We start from the raw sequence: 18072 nt of genomic DNA, 5'->3' as shown, positions 1-18072 counted from the left end.
AAACCATGAGCATCACTATAAATTCCCTTTTTTCAAAAAAGAACTTTACCAAAAAGAATAAATAACGACATTATATTTAACTAAGTTAATTCAAGATTTTTTTTAAGTTCTAGGTATCCTAGAAATAGGCAAAAGAGACTATGAATACAAATCAGTCTGTTCAGTTTCTCTGCTAACTAGTATCTGAATGACCTTGTCAGGATTCCACAATCATTTTAAGCCTTATCTTTTCTAGGGGTGAATAGGGCAATAGTTTATCTTCATGACTTTAATGTAAATACTAAATGAAAAAATAAATTATCAATAACAGCACAGTTTCCAGATATACCGTGAATGATAGTTGCTTCTATTTTTTTTAAAACTTACACTCCAGCAGCTCATCTAGATTCTTTGGACTGGTGATCTTCCTTCTGCCCCCAATTTTTAAAAAGAAATATGTGTTATGCTCAGGTCAGGGCACTGGCAGAGAAAACCCAGAAATACTATATATGGGATGAGTACACCTGGGTGGATGCCCCTGAAGGCTTTGGATCTGCAGGCTCCCTCCCCTTAGTACAGTTGGAACCTCACCTTGCTCACAGATGGCCAAGAAGGCTCTCTCTTAAAGGTAGCAGATAAATGACTCATGTTTTTGCCTGACTTCTGCTCCATGATGATAACTACAGCCTCAGCAAAGCCCCTGAGACATGCTAAATCTGATGGAGGAAAGAGACCATATACTGAAGCATTCACAAGTAGCTTTCATGTACTGACAAAACCCATGGGAATACCTCTAGGATTGGATTTTTCTTACAACATTATTGAGATAGTTACTATACCATAAAATCCACTTGTATGTGTATACAATTAGCTTAGTATATTCACAGAATTGTGAGCAAAACATGGCAATCTAACTTTACATGTTTCATCATCTCAAAAAGAAAACCCATATTTTCTTATTTAGACTCTCCTAATGTGGTTTATACAAATGATGGAATTTTATTTATTCACCCCCCATTTTTGATAGTGTTACTAATTACTAATTATTCTTTTATTATTCTGTCAAGAATTGTTTATACTTAAATTCTTCCTTTTACCTGATCTCCTAAACCTCAAATGTCCTTGCTGGGATGCTGCTACTGTTTGTGACAATGGTGCCTCTGTCAACCTCATGGTCTATCTTACAAGACCTATTTGAATTTAAGCATAAACAATGAGTTGGAGGAATTTTTCACTCTATGGTCTCCCTTTAGTGCTTGACTGACTAGCACTAAGTTCAGACTACTGCTGATAGTGGCTGGCAATAAGCCTGGGCCAGGATATCTGTAAAGTATTCTCTTCTAACTCATGTTTATGTACCCTTCTTATAATGCATAGCTCTAATGCTGCTTTCTACATGTAGCCTCCCCCATGTTTCTAATTAGGTTTAGTGCCTTTCTGTTTCGAACCATTTTGCATCTAACTCATTTACACCTGAAACACATCTGGCATTGCATTGGTGTATGATCATATTTGCTCTACCTTCCCAGTTAAAACACATATTCTTGAGGGCTGTTTTTAATCACCTTTGTACCAACCCAGGATCTTAGGTAGTATCTTATTCTGAGTACTTATTGTATAATTGGCTAAAAGTCATATTCATTCTGTGAATGAGCAAGATAGAGATTTCTGGAATCCGATTTGACACTATGGAACTCTATGACTTGTATAGATACCTCATAAAAATCAGAAGGAAATATGAAAGTCATTTCTTTGCGCTATTATTCCACACAGTAGAGACAGCCCCAAATGGTACACTCTCCAAGTTTGCAGATTGTCTCACCTAGTCTCTCTTCAGTGCTCCAGTAGCATCCTATTACATAGCTCTCAGCAGGGAATTGCACACTTTATTAGGAAGTGAGCTAGGCCTGATTCATACTCCTTTTATGTTTTATTTTAGTACAGGATTGTATAGGCTTAGCTCCAGAACACACAGGCACTGCAGACAGAGGAAGACATTCATCTCTCTACTCTGAATTGTTCAGTGTTGAAATGGCTTACTTATCCTAGCACTTAAGTACTACAATGACGGATGCTTTATGAGCATAGAGCCATCTAGGTGTCATAGACAGAATTTTATCTTTTTTTAAAAAAAATAAAAACTCTAAGATGTGTGTTGGTCTTTCCAAGCCACCCTTCAGTGAGCATTTAATTAAAAGTCGTCTCTCAGTTTATTTGTGGCTCCCAGGAACAAAATTGGCATAGATTTTGTTTATACCAGAGCTCACCAAGACAAAGACTTTGCCAACCTAATAATCTCCCACAGTCCCTAAGGTGATCTTCTCTTCTGGGTAGGCTGAATCTTTCTAAAAAAATTTTCACACTCTCTCTCTCCCTCCCTTCCTCCCTCCTTCCCTCCCTCTCCCTCTTTCTCTTCCTTCTTCCCTCCCTCCATTTCTCAGTTTGTCTTTTCCCTTCTTCTTATTTTTCTGAGCCTGAAATCCTATTAAGTACTCAAGAATATGAATTTCCATTTCCATCTTCTTTTTCTTGTTTATTTTTCTTCTTTCTATGCTAAATAAATGCTCTCTACTTCTGTTCATGCATGTGATAGAGGCTCTGACCTTGGGAGTACACTGTTTAGTCACTAAAACAGAGGTAGTTTGAGTACAGGTCATGCTTTTGTGAAATCATGTGGGAAGAGGTTGTAATGGAAATAAGCAAGAATGGAGTTGGCAGTCAGGGTCATTTGGCAGAACATTTCTGAAAGAGCCAGAAAACCTGAGTTCAAGTCTTCAGGAATCCTTCCTGCTACTAAAGTCAGGCAAGTTTTTGAACACTTTGCACCTCTGCTTTCCATAGTTTAAAAAACAGATCCTTTTCTCACTGCCTAAAAATTGGTTCCATAATTTGAATTGTTATTTTCAATGTCCCTTGTACTATAATACTCTGTACCAACAGGACCCAAATGAAGTGTCTTATTCAGGAGCTGGGAGTTGCCTGATGAAAACAGATTCACATAGAAAACTTCCTAAAAGAATCCATAAATTGAAAGTAGAAGCATCTGCTTGTCACACCCACTTGTCTTCTTTTTCTGTTTCTGCTTTTCTAGTGCCAGCTTTCTTTCCCTGGACTCTTCACCATGCCAGTGACCTTGGCACATGGACCCCCGCCTTTCACTAAGTACCTGTTTGACCCCATTAACTCTCTGATCCTCTTAGTTCCTCCACAGCTTCTGTCATCTAAAGATATTCAATTTATTTTTAATGGCTTTCTCTGCACTCCTACATGCGCACACAAACACCCCTACAAGAGCCCCCATTCTTAAGCCCCAGTGCTGAGGATGAGCCTGGAAGACAGCCAGATGCCCCAGATAAGGAAAGGGCTGTGGAAGGTAAGGGAAGAAGCCTGCAGCTGGCGACTTGGGCTCTGTTCCCAGACCAAGGCTGTAGTCTTTCTGAGAGCAATGATGCTGATTTCTCAAGATTTTCTTTGGAATTGGGGGTGAGGAGAACAGTTTGGGCATTTATAATCCTAAATTAGCTTTTAATAAGACATCTCTCCACATCAGGATGTACATTTAATACCCTTTAGTTGAAATTCTTCAGAAACAAAAAAAAAATCAACTAACTGGGAATAGAGAATAATTTCTCTGAATCAATTTTTAAATAATAAATGAAGGGTTTAGAGATATCCACATACCTAGTACCTGAAGAAAAGAAAACATGTCTTTTGAATTTGGAAAATTTTAAGTTGTCAATAGAAACTTGGTCTCCTGCTCTATGATATAAAAAGGGATTTTGTTTTTAGTTAGATTCACCAACATATTCACTAACAGCATGGCTTTCTACCTTCCTTTGTTGGTAATATTTCATTAAAGCCTTAAAAGGCTTTTAAATTAGCTTACCTTTATTCTTAGTAACTCTTTTCCTCTAGTCTATTCATTTTACTGTGAAAAAATTAGCTTACCTTTATTCTTAGTAACTCTTTTCCTCTAGTCTATTCATTTTACTGTGAAAAAATTGATAATATGATGAATGTCTTGGGCTCCTCATAAATCCTTAGAGAGAAAAATTACAAACTACTATTGATCCATTATTTGAATTCATGCTGTATTTTATTTGGGCATTGTTTCGTGTAGTATTTGTATGTATTATTGTACAATAGCTTGTAGGTAGACTCTGTACAAGGTAGTAATCAATGGTTCAATGTCAGCCTTGAAGGGTATATTGAATAATATTTTTTCCACAAGTCAGCATTGGTTTTGATTCTAATTAACATTTTCAGTGTTGATTTGAAGTATAGGATAGGGAGTGAGATTATTAAATATGCAGATTACTCTATTGAGTAGGGGTGATTATTGACTAGAACCACACTGTAAGAATGTATAAGGACCTTGGTAAATTAAGCAAGGTGATTAGAAGTAGGATGAAGTTTAATAGAGACAAATATATGATAGTTAACTCAGTGTTTGTGTGTGTGTGTGTGTGTGTGTGTGTGTGTGTGTGTGTGTGAGAGAGAGAGAGAGAGAGAGAGAGAGAGAGAGATAAAGCACAGAATTGGTTGATGAAGACAATTTCAGAATGAACCATCAAATAATTTTAATGTGAAATATAGAATTGGTGTTTAATAAAAAAAGACCAGAGTCACCTAGTCATTTAATGTTATTCAAGCCTTTTAAGACCACCAGGGCCTATATATTAGGCCCCTAAGTTATGCAAACATTCCAATAGAAAAAAATACCTAATGTGTGATTTTTTAAAAAGTAATACATCATGTGGATAAGAACTAAGATAATTTAATGTTTAACTCAACAAGGAAAATATGAAAATGAAAAAGTATTATATTAGAAAGATATATTGAAGATGGTAAGCAGATACTGTCCAATTTTCACTGAAAACAAAATGAGACACTTCTCTCATGTAGAAGGGTTTTTGGTTAGGCATGAGTAAAGACTTCCTGGTGTTAAGTTTTCTAAGTCATTAAAATTCCAATGCCCTAGGAATAAAAATAAATTCAGTTTTGTGGTAGGCCTATGTACCTTAAGGTAACTAATCAAATTACATGATACCTCTGGTAACTTTTTCATAGCTCTCTGATGTTATGATTGTATTAGGATTCTTTCGTGACACTGTATAGAAATTTGATCATCCCTAGGGAAATGCATGGGAATTAGTGAAGTCCTTCATGTATTTTCAAGGATGTAGAATATAAAAATCCACTATGCCCATGCTGAATTCTACTGCATTACTTGAAGATATTATGACATGTATTTTACAATTAGTTGATGTTGACATAGTGAAATGCTGGCAACACAAATTTAGGAATATTGCATATTTTTCTAGTGTGCTGGCATAAATAATCATTGTATCTTTTCATAATATATGAGTAAGAAACTCCACGCAAATTGTACCATATACAGAAAAACTGCAGGGTAATTGAATTTACAGACTACAGGGGCCTTTTGTTATTTTGCTTAGTTAACATTATAGATAGATAGATAGATACATACATACATACATACATACATATTTTACCAATACTGATCACATATTATTTAAGTTCAATATGTTAAGTAGCCTTTTATATAAACATATGTGTATTCATCATTAAATATTAATATATACTATTTATTTATTTATTTATTTAACAAACAGGTCATTATTATCATAAATGATAAATATGTCAGCAACATCAAGTGAAAAAATACAGGGGTCACTGAATTTGAGAATTTTTAATTTGACAAAAATTATTCCCTAGCTCAAAATGTCATAAAGAACTCATAAAAGCCAATTGGATTTTCAGATGCCTGTTCTTGTACACTTTTATGAGTCATTTTAGAGAGAATTTAAAGTTATTTTCATTAATTATGTTTAATAGCAATGAGATCAGAGCATTTCTATCTTTGTGATCTCAAAAAGACCCATTTTATCCATAAGTTTGAACCATATTTTAAGTTTGTATGAAAAATACAAATATTTCTAATTGCTGGAGAGTGTTCGGTCTCTCTCAAATGCATCTATTTCACACAAACTTCTGATTTTACCTGTAATAATTCTATCTATAGTATAGAGAGTGTCACAGTGCATCTGACTACTCTGCTTGAAATAGACTACAGGGAATATTCCTGAATCTGTCAGAAAGGATTTTTGTGTCACTTTTTGGACTATAATCTCTGTACCTAGTCATCTACCCCAGAGGGGCTATGTTTAAGAAGGGAGAGGTATCCTGATTCATGAATATTGACACATACTTGTTCTACCTTCAAAATTCTAATGGCTATTTACTTCTTTAAAATAAAGATCAAATAAGCATTTTAAAGTAATTCTGAAAAAATAGTAATGAGAAGAATGTACAAGATCTCTGGAACACCACTTAAAGATAAAATATAATAGCAGAAAATTTTCCATATCTTGGGAAGAAGGACATGGACATCCAGGAAAGGGAGGAATTTAGAACCCCAAAGGGACCTGAACATAAAAGAACCTATCCACAAAATATTACAGTTAACATGCCAAAACAATACAGAACAAAGAAAGAATATTAAAGCTTCATGAAAGTCCAAGTCACGCTTAAAGATAAACTAGTTAGAATAATAGCAGATGTGTCAGCAAAAGCATCAGGAGAAAATGAAGCAGTATCTTTTGAGTCCTGGAAGAAAATAACCACCAACCAAGATTACTGAAGAACTTCTAAGATAACCATAAACTAAGAGAATTCATCACCACTAAACCATCATTATAGCAAATACTTAAGGAAATTCTATACTCAGAATATAAACATAATTTAAAGCAATCCTGAGAGCATGACAAACAATAAATCTCACTACAGATTAGAAGTACAAATGATAGCTGGGCGTGGTGGCACGCTTGTAATCCCCGCACTTGGGAGGCAGAGACAGGAGGATCGCGCAGGTTCGAAGCCAGACCTGCTGGCTTAAGAGACCCTGTTTCCAAATTTTAAAAAGTATAAAAATAGGTCTGGGAGTGTATCCCAGAGGTAGGAGTGTTTCCAGGAACTCCAGTACCACCAAAAAAAAAAAAAGAAAAGAAAAGAAATGCAAATGATACCCAGGTCTGGTGGCCCCATGTTTGTAATCTCAGCATTTGGGAGGCTGAGACAGGATGATCATGGTTTGCAGACAGCCTCAGCTACTTAGTGAGGCCCTTTGCAACACAGTGAGACCCTGTTTCAAAATAAAGAACAAAAAATTGGAAGTTAAAATAATAAAATATATTTTTAATAAATAAAAAAATTGGGCTTGGGGTGTAGCTCAGAGGTAGACTGCCCCTGGGCTCCATTATCAGTACCACAAAAAAAAAGAAATGCAAATGATAAATAGGATAAAATAAAACAACAATGTATTAAACTACTAAAAGTCTAAGATGAATAAAATAGGAAAAAATGAACATAGAGTATTCAAGACAAGCAAAAGAAAAAATCAGTAATGACCCTGAAAGAGAATGGCCTTAATTCACTAATTGAAAGACACAGACTGGTTGATGGGGTCAAAATAAGACCCTACAACATGCTGGCTGCAAGAAACTCACCTTATCTGCAAAGACATGTACAGACTAAAATTAAAAGGATGGGAAAAGATATTTTAAGCAAATGGAATTCAAATTCAAATAGCAGTAGCTGTATCTATACCTAACTAAATTGACTTTAAGACAAAATCAGAAAAGAAGGTCATTACATATTGATCAAGGGGACAAATCATCAAGAAGATAAAATAATTATAAAATGTATTGCCAAATATTGGATCCCAAACTAAATAATACAAACATTGCTAGGCATGCAGGGAGATACAGCCCCAATACAATAGTGAGCAACTTCACTACCTTATTCTCACCAATAGATAATCTGGGGAAAAAAGGGTACAAGAAAAGTCAGTTAAATTACATTATAAATCAAATGCATTTATCAAACACTACAAAATATTCTATCTAACAGCTGCAAAATATACATTATTTTCATCAGCACATGAATTTTTTTCCAAAATAGATAATATATTAGGTCATAAAATAAATCTTAATAAATTCAAATGAAATAATATCTTGCATATTATCAAATTCCAATGGAATGAAGCTAGAGATCAACAGCAAAAAAAAAATCAAAACATATACAAAACATGGAGATTTAAAGATAGTTTTGAACAGTATATAATTTAACAAACCAGGGAGGTGAGGAAGGCCTAAAAAATCCTAGAATCAAATGAAAATGGAAATAAAGCATACCAGAACTTGTGAGATAATGAAATACTAAGAAGAAAGTTTATTACAATGAGTAAAACAAAGCAAAACATAAAACAAATAAATAGATCTAAAGTAAATAATCTAGTGATGCAGCTCAAGATCTTAAAAAAAATCAAGAATTTAAGCAAACCCAAAATCAGTAGAAGGAAAGAAATAATAAAGAACAGAGCAGCTGGGCATGGTGACACACACTTGTAATCCCCATGCTTGGGAGGCGGAGACAGGAGGATTGTGCAGGTTCGAAGCCAGCCTTGTTGGCTTAAGAGACTCTGTTTCCAAATAAAAATATAAAAAATAGGTGTCTGGGAGTGTAGCCCAGAGTTAGAAGGGTTTCCAGGAACCCCAGTACCACCACCAAAAAAAAAGAGCAGAAATAAATGAGATGTATACTAAAAGAACAATAAAAATAATGAAAATAATGAATTAAATTTAAGTGTAAGAACAAAAGACCTTTAGTAGCCAAAACAATCCTGAACAAAAAAGAGCAATGTTGGAAGTATTACAATTCAAGACATACTACTAAGCTTTAGTAACTAAACAGCATAGTTTGACTAAAACACATATCCACAGACCAATGGAACAAAATAAAGAAACTAAGTATAAATGCATGTGTCTGCAGGCAACTGATTCTCAACAGAGGTGCCAAAATTCGATAAGACAGCCTCTTCAACAAAAGGTAAATAGAAAATAAGATATCCACATATAGAAGCTTAAAACCTGACTTATCTCTCACCCTATACAGAAATAAACTCAATTGAACCAAAAACCTATTATTAGACCTGAAACTTTTAAACTACTAGTTGTAGTCTTGAATAAGACTCTGATACCTCAAGAACAAAAGCAAGAATTGACAAAGGGAATGATATCAAATTAATAAGCTTCTACACAGCAAATTAAATAATTAACAAAATGAAGATACAACCTAAAGAATGGTATACAAGTTTTGCCAGCTACTCATCTATAAGAGAATTAATATCCAGAATATATATAGAATGAAAGAATGCAATCTAATAGAAATAGGCAAATAATCTGAACAGACACTTCTCAAAATAAAATACAAATGGCCAATAAATATATGGAAAATGTTCAACACCTTTAGCCATCAGGGAAATACAAATGAAACTACACTGAAATTCGATCTCATTTGAGTCAGAATGGCAATAATAACAATAATGATAATAATTATTATGATAACAAAAAATTAAAGGCTGGGGAGAATGTGGAGAAAGAGAAACCCTTATGTACTATTGGTGGGAATATAAATTAAGACATAAATTATGGAAAATAATATGGAGTTTCCTCAAGAACTAAATATTAAACTACCATATGATCCAACTATCCTCCTGAATATATATAAATTATATATATATATAAATTAAATTTTATATATAATATAATTATGTGGAAAATATATATAATATTCTCTTTGGTCTTCATATATATAATTTATATATGTATATAATCTGAAGGAAATTGAGTCAGCAAGAGAAATACATGCATATTCATCTTTTATTGTGAGGTGCCCATCAATATATAAATGAGTAAAGAAAATATCACACACATATGCACACACACACTCATACACACTGGAGTTTTATTCAGCCATAAAGAAGAGCAAAATTCTGTTATTTTCAGCAAAAAATGGATGGAACTGAAGGACGTTGTGTTAAGTGAAGTAAGCCAAAACCCCCACACCCAAAAATGTCTTGAAAGTAAAAGAGGTGGGAATAAGAATTAGGGAGAGAAAGTTGAAGAAAGAGGATAGGAGGGAGGATAGATATGATCAGTGCATAATGAATACAAATTTGGAAGTGTCACACAATAATTTGTACAATTAATATGTTAATAAGAAGTTCATAGTCAAAGCATTAGAAGCTGTTATTTAGTTATTTAGTTGTGATGTATTGTTTCTACATAAGGGAGGGTTTGTGACAGGTACAGGGAGAAGAATGGAAAAGAGGTGCAAGAAACCTGTACCATTTAGGCTTTATTCCAGTCTTCTTAATGAAACCCTGCACCTGATGGCACTACACATCTCCAATTCTTTGGTTCTCATATGATACCCCTTATAGAGAATCTCTCCATCTAGAAGACCTCACTTGGGAATTTTACTCTGTCCTCCCAAGAACAGAAGTCTCTATCCTCTCCCCTGTATGGTATCTCTCAAACCTCAGACTTCAGCTATTCTCCCAAGGACTCCGACCATCCAGAGAAGTAAGAGGTTTCAGCACCACGGAAAGCACTTTTGTGCTGGTCCATTGTTTCCATGGACATGGCTGTGGCTAACTTCCTCCTGAATTACCTTGCCTCATAAAGCATATTTTTAGGCCATACAGTCTAATCTTATCTAGGAGAACTCCATTTATTTCATTAAAGTGACTTTGGCTTTAATGTTTTCATAACAAGAAATCCAGTGCTTTCGGGGTTAGAGAACAGTCATCTATTTCCCGATCCTGCTTTCCTTGAAAAGGAATACCCCTCAGACACTAAAAATGACTCACTGAGCTCTCAAGTATGACCCAGACCATCTGCAAGCCAGATTTTTCCTTCTTGACATCAAAGGGTCCTGTTTGCCCTACCATATGCTCTTGATACCCTTGTGTTTCATCAGACTTTCTGTACAAATTGTATCTGTATCTGAGGAGATAGGGAACACTTTGCTGAGGAGAAGGACATACTAAGTTGAGAAATATAGTTTCCCAAAGTCAAGTGGCAATTCACTATTCTAAAAATAAAACAGAAAAGTGGAAACCTTTGGATGGTGTTTATTTGTCTATCCTGTAACTAGAGTATACATACTCATCTTCCATATATATATATATATATATATATATATATATATATATATATTCTACCAGAAAAAAATAAATCCTAAAATTTAATTTTGTATATTAATACTTAGTATTTTCAGAGGTGACTTTTCTCTACTGTTCTTAATATTTTTGTTTTCTTGAGCTATAAACACTATACATTTCTTTATATTACTTTGAAATATTTCAGTTAACAAACTCATTTGAGGACTTTTCTGGTTTATCTTGCTTCTGCTATGCCAGTTAGAAATCACTCTTCATACCAACCTCTTCTCTCTTTCTGCACTGTCACCCTTCTAGAAATCGTGATGTACATTCACAAATATATCCAAGTCAAGCGCTATGCCAAACGTGAGAAGGAGAGAGGAAGAAGTGATTGGGTTGGGAATTGGGGAAGGGATAAATGAGTGATGTGTGCATGTATGCCTCTACTATCTTGTACTCCTTTAGGGTGTATGAGTACAGTGCACCAATAAAAAATTAAAAAGTAGAAGAAACAGTCTACTTTCTTCCAGGTCTTATGCCTGCCAGAACCATGAACTATGACTTCAGCTTTTTCCAAATACTTTTTACCAATTGGTTTGGATTTTATTTTTTATTTGCTTTACCTCTCAATTTGCTTATTTTACATAAATGCCAAACTGTTTTGGCAAGCAATTCACCAGGAGACTGAAAAAACTTTCACTACTGATTTTTGCTGCAGAAAAAATTTCCAAAGATCTCTAGGGGAAAAAAAATGTTTCTGTTGTTTTTTTTAACCACAAAATACTTCCAGCCATGATAACTCACCCACAGAATGGCTGATAACATGCTATAAAAATTCCATGTTTATGCAATGCTAATTTAATGAGAATGCTGACTTTCCTAGGTGAAATTGTAATAAAAACTAGCCAAAACAAATGAGCCTCATTGACTGCTGACTAATTTTTAGACCCATGGCTAGATTCTATGTAGCAAAGATAAATTTTAAAGAATAAAAGACAGGCATGGTGGCACACACTTGTAATCCCAGTACTTGTTGGGAGGCTGAGATAGGAGGATCCAGGTTTGCAACCAGCCTCAGCTACTTAGTGAGGCCCTTTACAACTTAGTGAGACCCTGTTTCAAAATAAAGAATAAAAAATTGAGCTGGGGGTGTAGCTCAGAGGTAGAATGCCCCTGGGCTCCATCCTCAGTACCACAAAATAATAATAATAATAATAATTAATAATAATAATAATAATAATAATAATGATAAAAATACCAGGAAGATATAGTCTAACAAAATATGTAAAGGAATAACATTTCATAACACAGTGCTAAAATGTTAATTATTGGAACTGTTAGAAGAGCACTGAAGAGACAGTGGAATTTGCTTTTAAAGGGATGGAACTCACCAGTTAGACAAAGAAGCATCTTTTGTAGAGAAAATGCCTACCAAGATTCGGAGGCATGATGACACGTGAGGAAATGGTATGTTTGGCCTATATTATGAATATGAATGGGAGAAATGATTGTTTATAAAAATGGAAGCAAAAAGATCTAAACCAAAACTTTAAAAGACCTGAAAGGCTAAAGAATTGGAAGAACTTTTGAAAGGTACTGGAATATGTGAGAAATATTCAAATAAGATGGCAACGTGATTAGATTTACACTAAATAAATTTATTTCCTCACATTTCCTCATTTTATGTAATCTTCGTGTAGAAAATACTTTAGCTATGATGTGGAATTAGCTGTGGGTAAAAGTAAAGATAAGGAAAAGACTTAGAAACAAATCTCTAGGTAAAATGACAAGATTATTGGCAGCAGAAAGACAAAAGTAGGGACAGATTTGCGAAATTTAGAAGGTAAAAAGGAGAGAACTTGATAGATTATATGAAAGGGGAAGTTAGAGTGAAGGGCCACAGGTAAGGAAGAAAGATTAGCTGAGAATAAATTTAATCATCAGCAAAATAAGAAGTTGGCCATTTTAGAAATAGAATAATAGTAGGCAACAAAGTAATAGTGATAATAATAAAATTTGTAATTGTAACCACTAGTAATTAAGGATTTATGGAATGCTAGCTACTAAGCAAAATGTATTAAAAGCAACACCTAATTCAACCTAAATATACCTTAATAGAAAAGTATATTTTCCCTTGTTTAATAGGAAAGGAAATAAAAAATTGGAGATACTGAAATAATTTATTCAAAGATTGAAACAGAAATTCACTTGTTATGTCTTTAAAACTCATGGCTTCAGAAACTAGAAGACTACCCAGCATAGTACTGTTGACAGTACCTTTCAGTGGAATTCTGCTTTGTTTTCCCATCCCAATCTTGTCCTCACTTCCTTCTTGATTCCGAGTGGCGTGGCACATTCTCATTCTGTGATGTTAGTTGTTCTTTTAGGTTTAACATTTTGAATCACTTTCTAAGCTAGAAAATCTGTCTCTATGCTCTATATAACAGCTGTCAGCTGCTATGGCCAGTAGACAACACTAAGCAGGCTCTTTACATCATCTTTAAAGAGCCCTCGGGGTCTTAGTCGAGCCCCTGGGGCTGTAACAATATCACTTTCTTGGCAGATGCTAAAATCAGCATCCAGAAGAGGAAAATAGGGAGAGAGAGTTGGGGAGGCCTAAAATGAGCCCGGATGCTTGTCATATCCCCCTCTTAGTCTTTTCTCCACTGTCAGCCCTTTGCCTGAAGTGTCTAGTGCCAATCCTATCAGCCACATTTCATTTCTCTTCCCACCCCAAATAAAAATCCCTTCTGATATAATAACTTGAGTTGACTTGTTCCATTCCATAAAAAATGGAATTAGATTTACACTTCAGAGTAAGCTGGCAGCTCATGCTTGTCATTTGTTGGTGAGTATTCTACACAACTAGACTCTATTTTATTAAAAGAAGAAGATGATGGGAATGGGACAAACAGGTTTATTAAAGTTACATGGAAATCCATATGAGTAGCTTCTACCGTCTTGTTAATAGAAAATTGTTAAGAAATATGAATGAAAATTTAACACAGAAGGACTAGGCATTAGATTTTTTAACTAGTTGAGAGTTTTACTAATATAAGCAATTTTAGCAATGCATTCACTGTAACATAATTTCATTACTATAAAGTTATGACCTTCCCAAAGAGGATGCTATAAAGAAATTATGAATAGTCAGTATCATAGATTCATTCAATGTTGTACTAAGAAGGGAAATCAGATATTATTAACTTCTATTCCAACGCATGAATCTCTTCAATAGTGTTTATAAAGAAGCATTATGACTTTGCAAAGTAAAAAAAACTCCACAGAGATAAATTTATTAGAAATATTGAAATAGGATAGATAACTTGATCAAAGGGTGTTGTGACTCATTCTCTTATCGCTCTAAGGACATGTATTCTTTCCGTAGATAAAGAATCAGAAGCTTGTGGGAGTATTTAACATCACACAGGTCATGGATAACAGACTTGCTTGACATTAAATTCTGACTTACCTAATACAAAAGCTACTGCTATCAGTTTATCTATTATAAGATTATAACACATATCAGAACTAATTTAAAATAATTAAAGGGGTTTTAAATGTTTATTCTTCTCATGGAAGACACTGAAATCAGCCTAGGTCCACGTAAATTCCTAAAATTTATTTCTATAGAATTGCCCTAAGTTTTACAGTTCCTCATTGTACATGATGTTCATACAAGAAACTACCTAATACTTTTCCATTCTCAGTAGTGTTTAATATAAATAGGTTGATACAAATTTGTCAGGGGACCAGAATGAGAATTAAAAATAAAGAACATGAGTAAAATGTTGAGGTAATGAAGCTGATTAGTGTAGAAAACACTTGCTTTCTTATCATTCACCACTGGAAGGTATATACCTTTGTTTTTTTTTTTTATTCTGTGAATGAGTGCGGGTAACAGAGGGGGCTCAGCTTTAGTAGATTCACAGTGTAAGTATTCATTGGGTTTTGTGGGAAATGTGGTCAGGGAGAAAAATTGAGTCGTTTTTTGTGAATATATTCACAAATAATTTTACTTTGAAATACTCTGGTTGTCTCCATTCCTTCCGTGGCCTATGAAAATAATACTTATTGTTAAAAAAGAACTGTCAGTACTTGCCATTGTGAATTAATTTATGTACTAGATGCTTATAGATGATTCTAGGATTATTTTGCATTCTGAAACAATAATTGAGCATGCCTAAATAATATCCACTCAGCATTTGACCTTCAGATACAATTTTTTTGAAGATTACATTTTATAGAATAGCCTATGAGAGGCCGTGTAGCGATTCATAACTTAGGCTATGGCAATTCCTCTGTTATTGCTCTATAATCTTATTAGCATGAAAAAAGCCAAAATGGCCACTGTGATAGGCACTCCCTTTTTATTCTGGGCTCCTAAAGCACCCTCTTTTTCTATAATAAGCTGTTTCTGTTCACTTCATTTTGCTGCAGTATTTTATTTTCGTCACCTTTGGTGCTGTCTTGGTGTGCAATAATGGAACGACACTGAATCAGACAAGCTGTAATTTTTATTGCAGGCATGTCTCAAGGCAAATTTATACGCTGATCTTGATATCAGAAACTACTAGAGGGAACATGCCTTTATTCTAAATTACAAAGTGCTCTGCTATTCCAAACTTGAAGCATGTTAAAAATAAACTGCCTCTTTTTCTGACATCAGGAGCTTCATATAGGCAATATATTAAGGTATCCCTTTAAAAAAAGTTATTGTGTACAAAAGAGTTTCACCAACTAAACGATTTATAGTATAAATCTATATTCAGGTAGTAAAACTAATATTTATGATGAACCAATGTCACAGAATTCTGATTATATTAAAGATTCCAACATTTGTTTTCAATTTTCTTTTCAAGAAGGAGTAAGAGGAAACAATTTATTGGATAATATTTTATGAGTGTGACGGTTTGGGCAAAACACTTATATATGTAGATATAAGCAAAAACAATTTCTTCCTAGACTATGATCTCACCTTCACCAAATGGAAGCTTTCTAATAGTTAAACCTAGATTGATTTCCAGCACTCCCAAGCAGCACATGGCTGATCATATGCTGGGAGGGTTTCCCGTAAACCACAACATGGGCTTCAGGTTCTATCGGGTGCTGGCTTTGCCTCTTATATTTATAGCAGATGAATGAATGAAGATGAATGTTTCATTTTTTTTCCTATTTTACTATTTTAGAGAATCTTCTACTAGACAGTGGGAAAAATGTTTAAAGTGTTGTTTTTATATTGTTTTACTCCCAGTACTGAATAGAAAAAAAAAAATGATTCGTGCCCCACGTTGGGCGCTAGTTTTGCCAGGTGTGATGGCGCATGCTTGTAATCCCCACACTTGGGAGACGGAGACAGGAGGATCGCGCAGGTTCAAAGCCAGCTGCACAAGCTTAAGAGACCTTGTTTCCAAATAAAAAAATATAAAAATAGGTCTGGGAGTGTAGCCCGGAGGTAGAAGGGCTTCCAGGAACCCCAGTACCAACCCCCCCCCCAAAAAAAAGAACTTTAAATTATTCTCTTGAAACAAAAGTATTATTGTTATATTAATTCTAAGATAATTATGATATGTCCCAGGAATAAATACTCCGTCATTCTGGCATTAAGCTGTACCCTTGCTACATGTAGCTCACTTTCTATCCTGCCAGTGACCTCACTTCTTCATTTACACTGACACTTTAGTTTTTCTTTTTCAAATGATAGAATGAGCCCAATAGTTGGAGTATTCTTGAAAATTCTTCTCATCAAATAATACTTTTTGAATGCATCATTTATGCAGCAAATGTGTAAAGAAAAAAAGGAATTATCACAGCAGTTCTTTTAGAGTAAATGATACACATCAACAGCATAAAATACAAATTAATTTGCTGAAAGTTACAGTTAGAAATTGGCACAAATATTACTCCAACAAACAGAGCTCATAATTTATTGTTTGAAACACATTTTTGCATGTGATAGAGATTGGGGGACTGCATAGAGTATTCCCAGTACTTTTGCTCAGTGTTAGTGTTGGTTTTACCCCAGGAAATCATTAGTTAACTTCATCTAGAAACAGACAAAAAGGTCAGAGGTATACATTAAATGAGATTCATGGCTCATGGTTGTGGATTACTTTGGGCATTTATTATTGTTCAGAATATAGTTCAGTATTTCAAAGCATCTCTTTTCATTCCCAAAAGTTAAGAGTTTGAAGCATGCCAGCATCTGATTTTCAACCTTATGCCAAAGACACATATTTGTCCTTAAATATCAGTCATTAGAGATGGACACCTATACTAATTCAAAGAATTTCAGTGGTAGCTGTTTCTCTAGTTTAGAAATTATAGAATGCAAATTAACCATCAATCTAGAAATGGATAATTTGGGACACATAGATATCATCTCCTCCAAGATTTATTTGAAAATCCTGGAAGAGTATCATGAAAAAAAGAAAACTGAAAACATACTCAGCTTCCAGATATATTTATTCTATTTGAATACAAAGAGCAATCTCTCCCTCTTCCTCTCTCTCTCTCTCTCTCTCTCTCTCTCTCTCTCTCTCTCTCTCTCTCTCTCTCTCACACACACACACACACACACACACACACACACACACACACACACCTAGAACAAATATGGCAAAAGAAATATTTAAATAAGAGTCAATACTTTGCCATGGAAACATTATGGTCTCTGGAGTAGACAGACTTACATTAGAATCCTACCTGTTTCCCTCACAGATTGTGCAACTCTGATCAAGACACTTATTCTTTTAGCCTGAGTTCCTTACCTAGTTCTGGACGTGAGGCATCATGGTGAGGTTAGTATAGGTCAATCGCTTGTCATGTGTGCAATAGCCACTTAATTAGTAATGACCATCACAAATACTAATGTTTAAGCATGCACTTAATTTTAAGACATGTTGCTTATATAAAATCTAATTGTTTATAAAAATATTAAACCCTTACAGGGCATGATGGCAGCACACCTATAATTCTAGTACTCAGGAAACTGAGAGAGGAGGATTACATATTTCAGGTCAGCCTCGGCAATTTATGAGATACTATTTCAAACTAAAAATAAA

The 18072-nt window shown here is 34.5% G+C and overlaps 1 protein-coding gene across 3 annotated transcripts in view; it reads left to right on the top strand.

Moving 5' to 3' along the window:
- The window catches only part of GRID2 (glutamate ionotropic receptor delta type subunit 2), a gene marked incomplete at both ends in the record, with an annotated part of 1485932 nt that overhangs the window by 1183676 nt on the left and 284184 nt on the right, over positions 1 to 18072 (top strand). The window lies entirely within an intron of this gene.

This window comes from Muscardinus avellanarius (genome assembly GCF_963383645.1).
Source record: "Muscardinus avellanarius genome assembly, chromosome: 6".
NCBI lineage: Eukaryota > Metazoa > Chordata > Mammalia > Rodentia > Gliridae > Muscardinus > Muscardinus avellanarius.
This window is presented reverse-complemented; position numbering and strand designations above follow the sequence as displayed.